This window comes from Musca autumnalis, unplaced genomic scaffold, assembly GCF_047663935.1.
Source record: "Musca autumnalis isolate F117 unplaced genomic scaffold, ASM4766393v1 scaffold_2, whole genome shotgun sequence".
Lineage (NCBI taxonomy): Eukaryota > Metazoa > Arthropoda > Insecta > Diptera > Muscidae > Musca > Musca autumnalis.
In genome coordinates, this window is record NW_027411755.1 from 200,248,592 (window position 1) to 200,266,729 (window position 18,138).

The window sequence follows — 18,138 nt, forward strand, 5'->3', positions numbered from 1 at the left end:
ATTTTTTAAAAAAATATTTTTCAAAGGTAGATTTTTTAAAAAATATTTTTCAAATGTGGATTTTTTAAAAATATTTTTCAAACTTGGTTTCTTTAAAAAATATTTTTCAAGCGTGGATTTTTTAAAAAATATTTTTCAAACGTGGATTTTTTAAAAAAAATATGTATTAAACATTGATTTTTTAAAAAAATATTTTGAAACGTGGATGTCTTCAAAAATAATTTTCAGACGTGGATGTTTTCAAAAATAATTTTCAAACGTGGATTTAAAAAAAAAATCAAACGTGGATTTTTTTAAAAAATTTTCAAACTTTAATTTTTTAAAAAAAATATTTCAAACGTGGATTTAAAAAAAATCAAACGTGGATTTTTTTAAAAAATTTTCAAACTTTAATTTTTTAAAAAAAATATTTCAAAGTGGGTTTTTTTAAAAATATTTTTCAAACGTGGATTTTTTAAAAAATATTTTCAAACGTGGATTTTTTAAATAATATTTTTCAAACGTGGATTTTAAAAAAAAAAACTTTCAAACGTGGATTTTTAAAAAATATTTTTCAAACGTGGATTTTTTAAAAAATAATTTTCAAACGTGGATTTTTGAAAAAATATTTTTCAAACGTGGATTTTTTAAAAAATATTTTTCAAACGTGGAGTTTTTAAAAAATATTTTTCAAACGTGGATTTTTTAAAAATATTTTTCAAACGTGGATTTTTTTAAAAAATATTTTTCAAACGTGGATTTTTAAGAAACATGTTTCAAACCTGAATTTTTTAAAAAACATTTTTCAAACTTGAATTTTGTAAAAAACATTTTTCAAACGTGAATTTTCAAAAAAATAATTGTCAAAAAATTTTTCAAACGTGGATATTTTAAACAAGTGAGCAAAGGCTATAGTCGGGACGGGGCCGACCATGTGATGCCCTACACCACTACCCCTGCGCATAAGCTTTTCACTGGTAAACATTTATTTTAGGGAATATAATCCGACTACCACCAACCAAAATTTCGTGACCATCTGATCAAAATTACGACCTGTAGCGTGATTGCAAAAAATTGAAGAATTGGATGCATTACCGACTATTATGATACCTCCCTTGTTTGACCACCTTCGCCAACCTACTTTACACCAATGTAAAGGTTATATTTTTATCTTCCATTGACAGGCTTTGCCGTTGGAATACCCCTACTAGAAGCCGATATGTTCACAAAGAATAACACTTTGAGTTTGTCTCCACATGAGTTTTTCCCCATTCCGACCCCTAAAGATTATCCGACTATCACCAAAATCAATAGGCTTTTTCATCTGTGGGGCCCCCATCTTCCCCTAAAATTTCGTCACTATCCCATCAAAATTCCAACTTGTAGCGTGACTATAAAAAATGGAAAAATTGGGTTTATTACTGAATTTTGCAATATCTCGGTTTGCTTACTTACGCCAACATACTTTGCATCAATATAAACGAGATCTTTTCTTCTTCCATTGACGGGTATTCCTTTTGGAATACTTCAACCAGAAGCGGAGATATTCGCATAAGAAAAAAACGTTGACTTTTCTCCACATAAGTTTTTCGCTTATTCCGACTCCTGAATATTATCCGACCATGACCAAACTAAATACGCTTCTTCCTCTGTGGGACCCGCATCAACTCCCAAAAAATTCCTGACGATCCGATCAAAATTGCGACTTGTAGCGTGATTACAAACAAATTGGAAAATGGGATGCATTACCGACTATTGCGATATCTCTGTTGTTTGAGCAGCTACGACAACCTACTTTACATCGTTGTAAAGGTGATATTTTCTACTTTCCTTGCCAGGTTTTGCTTTTGATATACCTTTTAAAGAAACAGAGATATTGGCTTTGAAATAAAACGTAGACCTTTTCTTCAAATAAGTTTTTGCCCATTCCGACCCCTGAATTTTATCCAACCATCATTAAAATCAGTAGGCTTCTTCCTCTTTGGGACCCCCATTAAGCACTTAAATTTCGTGACGATCCGATCAAAAATGCGACCTGTAGCGTGATTGCAAAAAAATCGTCAAATAGGGTGCATTACCGACTATTGCGATATATCTGTTTTTTGACCACCTATGACAACCTACTTTACATCGTTGTAAAGGTGATATTTTCTGCTATCCTCGCCAGGTTTTGCTTTAGATATACCTCTTAAAGAAACAGAGATATTGTCTTTGAAATAAAACGTTGAACTTTCTCCAAATAAGTGTTTGCCCATTCCGAACCCTGAATATTATCCGACCATCATCAAAATCAATAGGCTTCTTCCTCTGTGGGACCCCCATTAAACCCTAAAATTTCGTGACGATCCGATCAAAATTGCGACCTGTAGCGTGATTACAAAAAAATCGGAAAATGGGATGCATTATCGACTATTGTCATATCTCTGCTATTTGACCACCTACGACAACCTACTTTACATCTTTGTAAAGGTGATATTTTCTACTTTTCTTCCAGGTTTTGCTTTTGATATACCTCTTAAAGAAACAGAGATATTGGCTTTGAAATAAAATGTTGACTTTTCTCCAATTAAGTGTTTGCCCATTCCGACCCCTAAATATTACCCGACCGTCACCAAAATCAATAGGCTTCTTCATCTGTGAGACCCCCATTAACCCTCAAATTTTCGTGACGATCCGATCAAAATTGCGACCTGTAGCGTGATTTCCAAAAATATAGAAAAATTGGATGTATTACCGACTATTGCGATATCTCCGTTAGTTGGTTACCTACGCCGACCTACTTTGCATCACTGTAAAGACGGGATCTTCTTCTTTTATAGTCATGCTTTGCTTTTGGAAAATTTTCAACCAAAGCTGTGATATTCGTCAATATAATTAAAATCGCAAAAACGAAAATTGGGGTTTTATTTGCTACTATTGTGATATCTTCGTTGTTTGATCACCTACGAGTACCTACCTTACATCATCTGAAAGGTGATATTTTCTACTTTCATTGTCGGGTTTTGCTTTTGGTATACCCCATATAGATGCTGAGATATTCGCTTTGGAAAAAAACGTTGTCATTTTATCCACCTAAGTTTTTTGCCCTTTCCGACCCCTAAATATTATCCGACCATCACCAAAATCAATAGGCTTCTTCCCCTCCGGGACCCCCATCAACATGCAAAATTTCGTGACGATCCGATCAAAATTGCGACCTGTAGCGTGATTACAAGGTTTAGATGGACAGACGGACAGACGGACAGACGGACGGACGGACGGACGGACGGACGGACACACATAGCCAGATCGACTCAGCTCGTCGAGACATTCATTATACCCTACACCACTATGTGGGGAGGGTATTATAAGTTGGTTTTGGCCAAAAAGTTTGTAACGCATCGAAATAATGGTCGCAGACCCATACTTATATATACCAAAATGAATGTCTCGACGAGCTGAGTCGAAATGGCTATGTGTGTCCGTCCGTCAGTCCGTCCGTCCGTCCGTCTGTCCGTCTGTCCGTCTGTCCATCTAAACCTTGTAATCACGCTACTGGTCGCAATTTTTAACGGATCGTCACGAAATTTTGCATGTTGATAGGGGTCCCGGAGGGGAAGAAGCCTATTGATTTTGGTGATGGTCGGATAATATTTAGGGGTCGGAAAGGGCAAAAAACTTAGGTGGATAAAATGACAACGTTTTTTTCCAAAGCGAATATCTCAGCTTCTATATGAGGTATACCAAAAGCAAAACCTGACAATGAAAGTAGAAAATATCACCTTTCAAATGATGTAAAGCAGGTGCTCGTAGGTGATCAAACAACGAAGATATCACAATAGTAGCAAATAAAACCCCAATTTTCATTTTTGCGATTTTAGTTATATTGACAATTATCACAGCTTTGGTTGAAAACTTTCCAAAAGCAAAGCCTGACTGTAAAAGTAGAAGATCCCGTCTTTACAATGATGCAAACTAGGTCGGCGTAGGTAACCAAATAACGGAGATATCGCAATAGTCGGTAATACATCCCATTTTTCTATTTTTTGGAAATCACGCTACAGGTCGCAATTTTGATCGGATCGTCACGAAATTTTGGGGGTTAATTGGGGTCTCACAGATAAAGAAGCCTATTGATTTTGGTGATGGTCGGATAATAATTAGGGGTCGGAATGGGCAAACACTTATTTGGAGAAAAGTCAACATTTTATTTTAAAGCCAATATCTCTGTTTCTTTAAGAGGTATATCAAAAGCAAAACCTGGCGAGGAAAGTAGAAAATATCACCTTTACAACGGTGTAAAGCAGGTTGTCGTAGGTGGTCAAATAGCAGAGATATGGCAATAGTCGATAATGCATCCCATTTTCCGATTTTTTTGTAATCACGCTACAGGTCGCAATTTTGATCGGATCGTCACGAATTTTTTGGGAGTTGATGCTGGTCCCACAGAGGAAGAAGCCTACTGATTTTAATGATGGTCGGATAATATTCAGCGGTCGGAATGGGCAAAAACTTATTTGGAGAAAAGGTTTACGTTTTATTTCAAAGTCAATATCTCTGTTTCTTTAAGAGGTATATCAAAAGCAAAACCTGGCAAGGAAAGTAGAAAATATCACCTGTACAACGATGTAAAGTAGGTTGTCGTAGGTGGTCAAATAGCAGAGATATGGCAATAGTCGATAATGCATCCCATTTTCCGATTTTTTTGTAATCACGCTACAGGTCGCAAATTTGATCGGATCGTCACGAATTTTTTGGGAGTTTATACAGGTCCCACAGAGGAAGAAGCCTATTTTGTTTGGTGATGGTCGGATAATATTCAGGAGTCGGAATAAGCGAAAAGCTTTTGTGGAGAAAAGTCAACGTTTTTTTATGCTTCTGGTTGGAGTATTCCAAAAGCAATACCCGTCAATGGTAGAAGAAAAGATCTCGTTTATATTGATGCAAAGTATGTTGGCGTAAGTGAGCAAACCAAGATATTGCAAAATTCAGTAATATACCCATTTTTTAAATTTTTTGTAATCACGCTACAAGTTGGAATTTTGATCGGATAGTGACGAAATTTTGGCGAAGGTGGTCAAACAAGGGAGATACCACAATGGTCGGTAATGCATCCAATTCTTCCATTTTTTGCAATCAAGCTACAGGTCGTAATTTTGATCGGATGGTCACGAAATTTAGGTTGCTTATGGGGGTCCCAGGGAGAAAGAGGCATATAATTTTTGGTGGTAGTCGGATTATATTCCCTAAAAGAAATATTTACCAGTGAAAAGCTTATGCACAGGGGTAGTGGTGTAGGGTATCACATGGTCGGCCCCGTCCCGACTATAGCCTTTGCTCACTTGTTTTGGTATATATAAGTATGGGTCTACGACCATTATTTCGATGCGTTACAAACTTTTTGGCCAAAACCAACTTATAATACCCTCCCCACATAGTGGTGTAGGGTATAAAAATATTTTTCAAACGTGAATTTAAAAAAATATATTTTTCAAACGTGGCTTTTAAAAAATTATTTTTCAAACGTGGATTTTTTAAAAAATGTTTTTCAAATGTAGATTTTTTAAAAAAATATTTTTCAAATGTGGATTTTTAAAAAAAATTTTAAAAATATTCTTCAAAATATTTTTTAACTTGGATTTTTTAAAAAATATTTTTCAAACGTAGATTTAAAAAAAAAATATTTTTCTAACGTGGATTAAAAAAAAAACATTTTTAAAAAGTGGATTTTTAAAAAATATTTTTCAATCGTGGATTTTTAAAAAATATTTTTCAAATGTGGGTATTTTAAGAAAATGTTTTAAAAGATATTTTTAAAAACATGGTTTTTTTAAACAAAATATTTTTCAAACGTGGACTTTTTATAAAGTATTTTTCAAATGTAGATTTTTGAAAAAACATTTTTCAAAGTTGTATTTTTTAAAAAATATTTTTCAAAAGTGGATTTTTTAATGTTTCTCAAATGTAGATTTTTTAAAAAAATATTTTTCAAATGTGGATTTTTAAAAAACATTTTTTAAATATTTTTTAAAAAATATGTTTCAAACGTGGATTTTTTTTAAAAATATTTTTAAATGTGGTTTTTTTAAAAAAAAATTTTAAATGTGGATTTTTAAAAAATATATTTTGAACGTGGATTTTTTAAAAAACATATTTTAAACGTGTACTTTTTTAAAAAACATATTTCAAACGTGGACTTTTTTAAAAAATATTTTTCAAACGTGTATTTGTTTTTCGATTTTGTAAAAAATATTTTCAGACCACCAAAAGTGTGTTTTTTATGAAATACATATGGATGAAAATACTGCAAATGTTAGACTAATGTTAGTCACTCCTTTCGATAGTTTTAGCCAATTTTAGGTGGCCAACTAGGAGTGCCGCAATTGTTCATTTGATAAGTAGCCACCCAAAATATGTATTATGTATTTTACTTTCCGCAATTTTACTATCTGCAATGAAGCAGAAATGTAGACATGGTCACTATTCCTTTCAAAAAAAAGTTTTTTGGTTTACTACTTGTAAGGAATTTCACGATTTTTCATTCCCTACAGTCTAAGATATAAAGCTGTCTGTCTGCCTTATCTGAACTTACTTTGCATCGAACATAATTGGAAATTTACCATATTGTCATTTTATTGAAATCTTCTTCTTGCCAAATGACCTCCAATAAAAATAGACTATAGGTTGATTGATATAAGAATACATCCACTTTCATTTCTAATGGGACATAGGAAAAGTAAAATACTTTTCCCACGTTGGTGTTGCTATAATTTTAAACCAATAAAATTCCTCGCACAAAACAATAAATATCAAGTTGAACGTAGTAAAAGTTAACTGCAAACCACCAGACGGATATTGTTGTTAACAACTTGTAATGTTTGTTGCTGTTTGTTGTTGTTGTTGTTATTTTCTTCTTTTTTACTTGTAGACAAACGAAACATATGTTACAACTTTAATATTCATTTATAGATGTAGTAACAAACTACATAGGCAATGTACACACATTTGTATGTGTGTGCGCCTCTTGTCGAACATGCGTGCAAATTCCGGACGACAATAAAACGACCCATGCATATATCCTGCCTGTGTTATGCCCACAATGGGCACATTATTGTGTACGACATGCATATTAAAATAAAACAAAAAAACTATGTATTTTCAGAATACGATACACAGTAGCACACACACATACATACATATGTATATATAAATCGCAAGTAAATGAATATAAGAGAATTTCAAATACAACCATAAGTGGATTTCAATGTTATATGACAATAATAAGGATATTATTTGGCACACTTATTTCTAGACCAAATTCCAAATTCACACATTCCAAATTTCATTGAGATCGGACATACATAACGTCTTTCGTGCACCAAATACCAAAAATCGGCCGAAAATATATATGGGAGCTATATTTAAATCTGAACCGATTTCGATATAATTTTGCACATTAATCTATAGACGTAATTCCATTACACATTCCAAATTTCATCAACATTGGACAGATACAGCGTGTTTGGTGTATCAAATACCTCAAATCGGCCGAAAATATATATGGGAGCTATATCCAAATCTGAACCGATTTTCACCACAACAAATAGCGTTCTGCATTAGGCTAAAAAAATGATCTTCCCCAATTTTCAGCCAAATGGAACAATAAATGCGACCTGTACGTTGCGAACGGACGGACGGACGGACATGCATAAATCGACTCAGAAAGTGATTCTATGCATATCCCTAGAAGGAACTATGGGTCCATCTCTTTTCCTTAGGCATGTTACATACAAATGCACTAACACATAATACCCTTACCACAGGGTGGTGTAGGGTATAAAAAAATACAAATATAATAAAACGATGCGAGAGGAGCTTTTAAAGGAGGAGTGGACCGATATAGTCCATATTCCATATTAACACTTTATCCGAATTTTGTGTGGGAGGTACTCGAAGAAGTGGACCGATATAGTCCATATTCGAACCCGATCTATATCTGGAAGGAATAATATGATGGGCAAAGTTTGAACTCGATCGATTGCTCCCTTCGAGAGTTACCGTTCACACCATTTTACCGAAAAATGTTAAGCTTTTGTGCCTCAATTACGACGGTAAATGCCTCAATTTAAGCTGCCTCAAATACGACGGTAAATGCGTTTTCAGGGGCAAGTCCACACTTCTTGAGAAAACAGCCCAAATTTATCCAAACGTTGGATCTCCTAATATTTTGTCCAAATTTAGTTTCACTTCTAAAATGGCCGATATCGATCTTCTCTTTATGTTACCTCCCCCACAAAAGTTCAACAATTGTGTCGATCTGTCCCTAGATGAAAGTTTTAATTCACACAGGCTGAGGGTATATCTCTGTCGGCAAAGCCGACTGATACTTTCCCAGCAAAATTTGAAGGAAAGGGTTCCTTCCATGCGATGACGTGATTTCATGGCATCTTATACATTTGTTCAAACGAAGTCGTGAAAGATCTGATCTTTTCATTATGATTTGAACCAATGCAAAGGAAGTCATGAAATATCCGATCTTTTCATCAGCAATTGAACCAATTCCATCGATCCAATAGAGATGAATTTTGTGTTTTTATTTATACACATTTTTTTAAATATATACGATTAATTATTTACAACAGGCTTGATGTTGTCGTAGACTCGTTACGTTGTTAAAACTCTCGTCGTAATGATGATGTCATTGCAAAGGGTTGGTGAAAATGACATGCCAAAGCATTGGTGTCAATGACATGCTTTGGATCCAAAAATTAATAGCATCTTTTGTGGTCCACGCTCATATAAAATTAATCAATGAAGATTCTAAAAGGATGACATGCCAGATCACCAATCATGGCCTCGAACATTTTGCTGGGTTTGTAGGGTATAATTAAATTTGTCATTCCGTTTGTAACACATGGAAAAATTCATCGGAGACCCTATAAAGTATATATATTCTTGATCAGGGTAAAATTCTAAGTCGATATAATTATGTCGGTCAGTCCGTCCGTCTATTGAAATCAAGATACAACTCGCAATTTTTGAGATAGAGCTTTTGTAATTTGGTTCAGAAGTTTCTATTATTCCTAGGATGTTTGATATTGCAAATATGCAATTTCGGTCCACGTTTTGATATAGCCCCCATTGGACGGTACCTCCCGATTTTCGGTATTTTGAAGATTGTGGCCACAATATATCACCGAAATGGCTGAAATTTGGTATTTAGTCTTCGTTGGTAGTATTAAACCTTACATTTCAAATTTGGCAGTACAGGTCCACGCCTTCATATAGCCCCCATAGAATGGTACCTCCCGATTTCCGGTATTTTGAAGGTTGTGGCCACAATATCCCGCCGAAATGGCTGAAATTTGGTATTTAGTCTTCCTTGAGAGTATTTAACTTTCCATTTGAAATTTGGCAGTATAGGTCCACGCCTTCATATAGCGCTCATAGGTCGGTACCTCCCGATGTTCGGTATTTTGAAGTTTGTGGCCACACTAACCCATCGAAATGCTGACATTTGGGATTTAGTCTTCGTTGGAAGTATTTAACTGTCCAACTGAAATTTGTCAGTATAGGTCCACACCTACATATAGTCCCCATAGGACGATACCTCGCGATTTTCGGTATTTTGAAGATTGTGGCCACAATGTCCCACCGAACTGGCTGAAATTTGGTATTTAGTCTTCGTTGGTAGTATTTAACTTCCACCTGAAATTTGTCAGTGTAGGTCCATCCTTTCATATAGCCTCAATAGGACAGTACCTTCCGATATTCGGTATTTTGATGTTTGTGGACACAATAACCCATCGAAATGGCTGACATTTGGTATTTAGTCTTCGTTGGCGATATTAATCTATCCACCTGAAAGTTGTCAGTATAGGTCCACGCCTACATATAACCCCCTTAGGACGATACCTCCCGATTTTCGATATTTTGAAGATTATGGCCACAATGTCGCACCGAACTGGCTACAATTTGGTATTTAGTCTTCGTTGTGAGTATTTAAATTTCCACCTGAAATTTGTCAGTGTAGGTCCACCCCTTCATATAGCCCCCATTGGACGGTACCTTCCGATTTTCGGTATTTTTCTGTTTGTGGCCACAATAACCCATCGAAATGGCTGTCATTTGGTATTTAGTCTTCGTTGGGATAATTAAACTATCCACCTGACATTTGTCAGTATAGGTCCACGCCTACATATAGCCCTCATAGGACGATATCTCCCGATTTTCGGTATTTTGAAGATTGTGGCCACAATGTCCCAACGAACTATCCCCAATAGGACAGTACCTTCCGATATTCGGTATTTTGATGTTTGTGGACACAATAACCCATCGAAATGGCTGACATTTGGTATTTAGTCTTCGTTGGTGATATTAATCTATCCACCTGAAAGTTGTCAGTGTAGGTCCACGCCTGCATATAGCCCCCATAGGACGGTACAATCCGATTTTCGGTATTTTTGATACAATCCGCAGAGAACGGTAGCTGCCGATTTTTTGTATTTTGAAGGTTTTAGCCGCATTATCCTACAGGAATATATAAAATTCGGTATGTTGTCATTGCACAGCATACCTGCAAAGAATTTACGTTAAAGATCCACGTATTGAAATAGCCCTTTTACGGCTAAGAATTATCCTACAGAAATGGCTAAAATTCAGTATTTGTTGGGGAATGTCAATAATTGTCGGTATAAGTTTTGAGGTAACCCCATACTAGGTACCTGACGATTTTCGGGATTTTGAAGGTTTTATACACAGTATCTAACTGTAATGGCTAATTTGGTGTTTAATGATGGTGTTCGTTGGGAGTATAAAATATTCTCCCTGAGAAAGGTTTGTAAAGATCCACTTTTTGATATATCCTCCATAAAACGCATCAGGCGATTTTTCGTTATTTTGATACTTTTGGCAACATTATCCTACCGAAGTGATTGAAATTTGCCATTTTCGACATGGATATAAAACATGCCTATAGAGAATTGTGAATATAGATGCACATGTTAGTATTGAGTCCATTGAAATTTGTAGAAAACCTTCACGCAGAACATTATCAACATAGATTAATACTTTGGTATGTACGTTAGGCCGGGGCGATTTGTATGGAAGGAAAAAAGTGTTATCGGGCGCCTGGAGTTTCTGATTCTTGGGATTGTACTGAGCAAAAAAGTCAACTAGACCATATGTCTACGGTGAAAATCGAGCCCCCGGATTTTGACTTGAAGTTTTTTTTCAAGGATTTTCGGATATTTTGGAATATAACAACCAAACCACTGATATTTTCGATCCAACACAAAGACAATAATTATAGCCAAGACAATAATAAAGAACTCTCTAGTACATCGCAAAAGCATTGGAACGCTCCTTCAGGCAGTTATGACCTCGAGAAGGTGCACATTTTTCGGAAAATATCGATAAATGACACTGTGCTACAAAATGGGACTCAAATTCAGTGGGTGGAAAATCCTTTTCGGAGATGAAAGCCCTTGGTGAGTGTACTAAGAACCCAAAAGGAAATTTTCACCATGGGTCAAGTTTCCGAGATATCGCGTGATTAATGGTTTAATTTTGGCCCCTTAATTTGCGAGAAAATAGCTTTATATCTCTGTTAAGCGTTATTGTAGCTTCATTTTGAGACTACATGTCTTCAGTCAAATCGAATTGTGAATCTTTTTGTAGAATATTTCATTCCTCTAACTCAATTCCTTTCATGTCCCTTTCGTCCTTTATTTTTTGAACCGTAGTAAAAGTACCACAAGATGAGATTTTACAGCATCCAAATATTCTACAAGAATGTTCTTCAGAAGATTTTAGGTACGGTTCTCATTGATGACCAATCGATATTTCCCCGTTTTCATGGTCCTTTTTGACATTTGCCCGTATTTTGTTGAGAAAACCGTGTTTTGTTTTTATGTATATTCGTTATTGGTCTGTGGTGCATCTGAAATACTTACCATAAATAGCTCTTGTAATGACGAACACGTTAATAACAAATTTTATTGAATGATATATCCGGTTATCTAAACTTTTGAACCGGATATTCTGATATCAAAACCGATTTTGGAACCGGTTTTAAGTAACCGATTAATCGTATATGTATATCATTGGAAAGCTAATAAAATGGTCAATCAAATGACAGCAAGTAGCTGATTACATGATTACAACTTTGTTGGTTCCGAAGCTGGAACAAAAAAAAACCGATTTTTTAAACCGATTTTGATGTAAAATATCACTGGGTGGAAAAATTCTTTTTGGCGATGAAAGTCGATTAAGATATTTTATAAATCTGGAAAGACAGTTATGTCATAGGTCAAACTTCTGAGTTATTGTGAGATGAATTTGTGTTATGTTGTTTTGTTATCATGCACTTAAAGTTCATCAAGAATGAATTAATTTCGCCATAACTCAGAAGTTTGAACCACGTCAACCCAGTGATATTTTACATCAAAATCGGTTTAAGAACGCGGTTTTTTGTTCTAGCATCGGAACCAAGAAAGTTGTAATCAGCTACTTGCTGTCATTTGATTGACCATTTTATTAGCTTTCCAATGATATACATATAGGCCATAACTATCTGAAGGAGCGTTCCAATGCTTTTGCGATGTACTGGAGAGTTCTTAATTATTGTCTTGGCTACAATTGTTGTCTTTGTGTTGGATCGAAAATATCAGTGGTTTGGTTGTTATTTGCCAAAATATCCGAAAATCCCTGAAAAAAAACTTCAAGTCAAAATCCGGGGGCTCGATTTTCACCGTAGACATATGGTCTAGTTGACTTTTTTGCTCAGTACAATCCCAAGAATCAGAAACTCCAGGCGCCCGTGATGGTGTTCAAATCGCCCCACTCTAATGTACGTAGGTACCTCCAGTTAGCATATTACGCTTCTCCTAGGAATCAGCCTTGACGTGGGGCATAATTTAGTACTTTCATAAACGAAAAGATACTAAGTGTTCCATTTTACTTCAATACAACCCATGGTGGAGGGTATAAAAAATTCGGCCCGGCCGAACTTAATGCCGCACTATGGTGCCTCAGTGGACAAAAATCGAAAAATTTGTTATCGACTTTTTATAATTTTATTTTATTAAGAACACCTCAAATAGGACAATCGTAAAAGAATTTTGTCGACATATGGTGTTACTATAAAGTTGTAGCTCCTCAAACATAGAAAATTGTTCGTAGGTAGCTTATATTGAAATTTATATAAAAACATGTTCAAGGAATCGTATTTAAACAAGTTTTTAGAAATTTTAAAACTTTTGAAATCGGAATTAAAGAGGGACCAATAGACTTCCTTTTTGTGAACAAAAGAGTTTACATAAAATGTTTGTACATTAAGTACCGTTATGTTGTTTGAAGCAATAGCATGTTATATATACTCACGAAATTTCGCTTCTTTCATGAAGTGCATCTAAAAATTGCAGCAAATTGCAGCTTCGGCCATTTGGTACATGAAACAGACATCCCTTTAGAATAAAATTATGCAAACATTACATCCGACAAAATCCGAGTCTTTGAGACACAACCACATTTTATAAAAAGTTTGTAAGTTTCCTGATTTTGCCTCTGTTTACCAATTCACTTTATTTGACTGTCTCTAGTTATTTTTGTTAATACGTTGTCGAAAACACTTAAAAGCCTCGAATCTGAAATAATTTTGCCGATAGTTAATGCCACTATTTTGATAGGATAGGATAAATTCAACCTACAAACGTTCTAATTTTAGACATAGAGTATATCACAACTTTTGAATTTGGGAATTAACGAGTGGCCATTAGCCATAAAAAAGTTTACATTATCATGATAATGGTTCTATCTTGATTTAATTGGCATGTGTTATGGGTCATTTCACGTCAAATAATTCGAGATTAATATAAACATGACTATAGTTCAATTAAATTATTTCAAATTCAAAAACAACTAAAGAGGGAATATTAAACACAAAAGTACCGTTATATATAGGGACTATATTCAAATCTGAAAAATATTTTTCAAAATCGGTAAAATTGAACAGGGATCTTAGAAAATATCGCATATTAACTTTTATAGCTATTAAATTCAAATCGACTGAGTTATAACAAATTCGGATGATGATATATAGGACAATATCTGAACCGAATTTTGTCAAAATCGGTAAAACGGATCAAAGACCTAAGCAAACACCGCATATTAAATTTGAACGATATTAAATTAAAATTGTCCGATTTATTGAAAAAACGGGGAAAGATATATATGGGGGCTATATCCAAATCTGAACCGATTTTGTAAAAATAGATAAAACTGATAATGGGCCTAAGAAAATATCAAATATTTAGTTTGAAGGTTTTTCTCTTAAAATTGACCTAGTAACAGCAATATCGGAGAAAGATATATATTGGGGTTATATCCAAATCTGAACCGACATGGACCAAAGTTGGTATTTTTCATTCCCATGCCCTCATAAGTACTTGTACAAAAATTCATCATCCTAGGTAAACTCCTTCTATTTTTGTCCACTTTTACAAGGAAGTGGCACCACTGTGCGCCGTTCTTACATGTTTATACCCTCAGCATTTATGCTAACGAGGGTATATACACGTTCATACGGGCAAACATGTGCCTTATCGAAATAATGGTTTTAGACCCCAAGTATGTTTGGACGAAATCCGTTTCAGACAATTTGGAGTTGATTTAGCCATGTCCGTCTGTCTGTTTGGCTGGCTCGAACGGATCAACCGATTCGGTCCAAAATTTGGCTTTGGAAATATTTTGTCCAAACTTAGTTTAAGTTCGTGGATGGGTTATATCGGTCCACTCCTTCCGGTACCTCCACCACAAAAGTTCGAAAATGTTCGGAAAATTTTTGCGCACGATAACTCTTGAAGGAAGTAACCGATTTGGTCCATACTTTACATATCGTGAAATTTCTACCAGACTTAGATGAGGTTCTAACATAGATTCAATCTCGGTCCACTTTTTCTGGTACCTCCCACACAAAATTTCGGAAAGGCTCAGTTTAGGACCTGCTCTCGAATCACTGTCCCCTATACGACGGTACAAGTTTCATCAGGGACAAGTCCATACTTCCTAATAAAACAGCCGAAAAGTTGCAAAAAGCCCCTATGACTCCATGTGTAGTAATTGGGGCGTATGATAACTCTGGAATGGGTCTGCCGATTTGGTTCAAAATTTGGCCTTCGTAATATCGGTCTACTCCTTCAGGTACCTCCCTCACGAAAGTTCAAAATTGTTAGAAAAAACTTTTGCGCACGATAACTCCTGAAGAAAGTGACCGATTTGGTCCATACTTTACACATCCTAATATACTACCAGATATAGATCAGGTTTGAATATGGATAATATTTGTCCACTCCCACACAAAATTTTGGATAAATTCACATTAAGACCTGCTCTCGAATCACTTTGGTTTTTATACCCTCAGTATTTATGCTAACGAGGGTATATCACAAATGTTGTCAAATATTTCATATTCCATTTCAAAAAAAATGTTGAATTTTTTTTTGCGCTACAACAAAGATTTTTGGTACATAGGTTAAGAAAAAAATTCCAAGTACGAATCCGCTCGCGAGCCAGTTTTTGGTTGATGCGGACCAGAGTTATGGCTGTTTTATTTTCGCTTTAAAGGAAAAATTGTTATAACAAGTAAAAAAGTATCAGTCGGCTTTGCCGACAGAGATATACCCTCAGCCTGTGCAAAATGAAACACTTTTTTCACAAAAAACTTATGTATTTAGGGGGTTTCAAAATTTTGGTCGTATCCCAGTCAGCATTTTTTTAAAATTTTAATCAAATTCGAGTCTTTTTTGATCCGACTGCACGATTAAAAAGCTAGGATATGAGCTCATTTTCTGATCATAAATGACTCCTTTGTCGGTAGGAAAACATAACCTCAGGCGACTCTTCTAAACAAATCACAAATGAGTCTTTTTCGAGTCGTATTTCAATCACTTATTGGTGTTTTGTTGATTAATTTCGGACCCTTTTTCGAGTCTTTTTAGAGTCATGTTTATAATCATTTATGAGTCTTTAGGGAGTCATTTATGAGTCTTTTTGTTAGACGAAATAAATTAAAAAATTTTCTTTTTATTCTTCTTTGTTTCTTTCCTTTGTTTTATAGTCTTTTCTGCTTTGTTATGTCTTTTAATTATCCTTTATGTTGCTTGGTGGTTAGTATACTGCTTCTTCATTTCACTTGGCAAAACCTGTTGTGTTGTGTTTGTCTGTACCTTTAATATTATACGTTACATTTATATCAAAATTTTGTAGAAAGTGTATATGAGAATTTTATTTTTTTATTTACAACCAAATAAAAATAAAACAAAGCAATCAGTTTTTAATCACCTAACTGTTCAAAATATGATCAGAGTATACATAATTATAATCACTTTTCAAACACCTGAATGACCCTTTTTTGATTAAGCATTTTTCAATCTTCCAGATGATCAAAATGTGACAATAAATAACAAAAAATTGTCACATTTTAAACACCTCAATGATTTATTGGTGATTGCTACACATTTGTTGTTGTATTTTAAATTGAACTTTTTAATCATTACAGGGAGTCACTTTCGAGTCCCTTTCTGATCACACAAGCGACTTAATCAATTTTTGATCACCAAAAGGACTCTAAAAAGACTCCTCAATGTGATTTTTGAAAAAACAGTCTTCTAAATGCTATCTGGGATGAACCGACAAAAATGTTGATTAGGATTAAAGTTCAAAAATTTTGTGGAAAAGGTACTTAAAGGAATGGACCGACATAGACCAAGGGGGTGCCATAGGGGGTTTTTACACCCTTCGGGCTGTTTTCTCAAGAAGTATGGACTTGCCCCTGAAACAACTTTTACCATTGTAATTGAGGCAGCGAATGTAAGTTGCTTCAACAAAAATCAAAGTGATTCAATAGCAGGGGCTCAATTCTGTTTCTATGAAAATGTGAAATGAAAACTTGTATAAAGGTGAAAACTGTCAAATGAAAAAAATTATAAAGGAAATATTTTTCATTTCAAATTTTCATAGAACAAGAATCCAGCCCCAGGTCTTAAAGTGAACTTATCCAAAATTTTGTGTGGGAGGTACGGGATGGAGTGGACAAATATAGTCTATATTCGAACCTGATCTATATCTGGTAGATATTATGAGAATGTGTAAAGTATGGACCAAATCGGTCACTCCCATCAAAAGTTATCGTGCGCACAATTTTTCCGAATATTTTTGAACTTTTGTGGGGTAAGTACCTGAAGGAGTGGACCGATATGGCTTATCTACGAACTTAAACTAAGTTTGGAAACAATATTACGAAGGCCAAATTTTGGCCGTAATCGGCATATCCGTTCGAGAATTATCTTGCGGTTCCACCCATAAACATGGTGTCATAGGGTTTGTTTTTCAACTTTCAGGCTATTTTTTCAGGAAGTATGGACATGCCCCTGAGGAAACTTGTACCTTCGTATAGGGGACAGTGAATACAAGATGTTACAACAAAAACCAAGGCGGTTCGAGAGCAGGTCCTAAACTGAACTTTTCCGAAATTTTATGTGGGAGGTACCAGAAGGAGTTTACCGATTGCGTCCATATTGGAACCTCATCTAATTCTGGTAGAAACTTCATAATGTGCAAAGCATGGACCAAATCGGTTACTCCCTTCAAGAGTTATCGTACGCACACATTTTCCGAACATTTTCGAACTTTTGTGGGGGAGGTACCGGAAGGTGTGGACCGATATAATCCATCTTTGAACTTGAACTAAGTTTGGACAAAATATTACGAAAGCCAAATTTTGGACCGAATCGGCATATCCGTTCCAGAGTTATCTTGCGCTCCAACCACTACACACGGTGTCATAGGGTATTTTGTAACTTTCAGGCTATTTTCTCAGGAAGTATGGACTTGCCCCTAATGAAACTTACAGCGTCGTATAGAGGACAGCGAATACAAATTGCGTAAACAAAAATCAAAGCGATTCGAGACCAGTTCCTAAACTGAATTTTTCCGAAATTTTGTGTGGGAGGTACACGAAGGGGTGGACCGATTGAGTCCATATTGAAACCTTATCTAAGTTTAGTAGAAATTACACGATGTGCAAAGTATGGACCAAATCGGTTATTCCCTACAAGAGTTATCGTGCGCACAAATTTTGCGACAATTTTTGAACATTTGTGGGGGAGTTACCTGAAGGAG

The 18,138-nt window shown here is 35.2% G+C and overlaps 1 protein-coding gene across 4 annotated transcripts in view; it reads left to right on the forward strand.

Moving 5' to 3' along the window:
• Positions 1–18,138, forward strand: part of Nos (Nitric oxide synthase) — a 437,755-nt gene that overhangs the window by 97,084 nt on the left and 322,533 nt on the right. The window lies entirely within an intron of this gene.